Source organism: Lepidothrix coronata, unplaced genomic scaffold (genome assembly GCF_001604755.1).
Source record: "Lepidothrix coronata isolate B3197 unplaced genomic scaffold, Lepidothrix_coronata-1.0 Scaffold119, whole genome shotgun sequence".
NCBI lineage: Eukaryota > Metazoa > Chordata > Aves > Passeriformes > Pipridae > Lepidothrix > Lepidothrix coronata.
In genome coordinates, this window is record NW_016690299.1 from 2,437,847 (window position 1) to 2,439,340 (window position 1,494).

Sequence of the window (1,494 nt, forward strand, 5' to 3'; positions counted from 1 at the left end):
GTGTTTATTTCTTAAGGTCACTTGGTTATTAAATTTCTTTATTCTGCTGTGAACCTTGAAAGACCAGGGAGATATTTCTCCAGGCAGCTCGGGAAATAGGCTGGAGGAAAAAATACCTAAAAGATACAGTTAGGGCCTTCTTGTTCTCAAAACTTTACAAAGAAACAAGACAACGTCAATGTAACATTAATAACAGAGATAAAAAGTAATCCTGAGCAGTCATTACACTTAAAGTAATTCCTGGAAGCAAGCAGAGGAGGTATGAAGTCATCATTTTCAGGGTCTTTCAAGCTGTTCCCAAAGGGAGCTTGGTGTGCCCTTTGAAGGAATCTTTTATTTACAGTGGTAAATTTATTTACACATGGTAACACAACACAGTTTCATGCACTTCTTCTTCATCACACCTCGAATGATCTGGATGTGTGCTGGTAATCACAGAGTGGTTTAGGCTGGAAAAGACCTTTAGGATCACTGAGTCTGGTGGTTAAGCAGAGACGGCTCCTTGCATCTCACCTCATTACTGATGCTGAATGGAATATTCTTGGATTATCAATAACAAATTTCAAAAAATTCAATTATGACTCAAAAGGACCAGCAGAGGGCTGCAAGCAGTGATTTATTAGTGAGCACTGAATCGATGAACAACAGGACTCATCAAGTCCTTAATGATGCCTTGGTGTTCTCCTACAGAAGGGAACGTACATGTTGTACTATAGATAGGTTGCCAAAATAAAGTAAAATAAAAATTTATTCTTTTTCCTGCACTGCTCAAAGGCTGCTGCAGACCTCTGCCAAGACTCGGGATTGTGGGATATGAAATTACGGGAAAGGGGCAGGGAAAGGAATGATCCAGGCAGGAAGAGGGAAGGTGATGTTATCACAGCTGATCCTGAGCAGGAGCTGGAGAAAAATTGGTGGGAGAGAAAGTTTGTGCATATGGAAAAAGAGGTTCCTTTCCTGGAAAACCCTAAGGTGCTGAGAGACAGAAGTGAGATGAGATGATAGTGGGATTTGTTACCAGTGTCCTTCTCCCTGTGGAAGGAGAAGACGTGGGATTTGTCTACTTGTTACCATTGTCCTTCTCCCTGGTTTTTGCTTGAGAATTAAGTACTCAAGTGCTGTTGCTTTCTGTCATAAGTAGCTAAAGACATGGAATCATGGAATGGTTTGGGTTGGAAGGGACCTTAAAGATCATCTCGTTCCACCCCCTGCTGTGGGCAGGGACACCTTCCACCAGACCAGGTTGCTCCAAGCCCCGTCCAACCTGGTCTTGGACACTTCCAGGGATCCAGGGGCAGCCATAGCTTCTCTGGGTAGCAGCAGAGAAGCTCTGCTCCATGACCCCGGGGTGATGCAGGGATTGGGATTTTCCTCAGAGGGGAATCCCTGAGGCTGCATTGGATGTGACAATCACAGGCACATGGACAGGTTGGGCAGAGAAGGGATTAAAAGCAGCCCCCCCCCGGAGAAGGACTTGGAGGTGATGGTTGATGA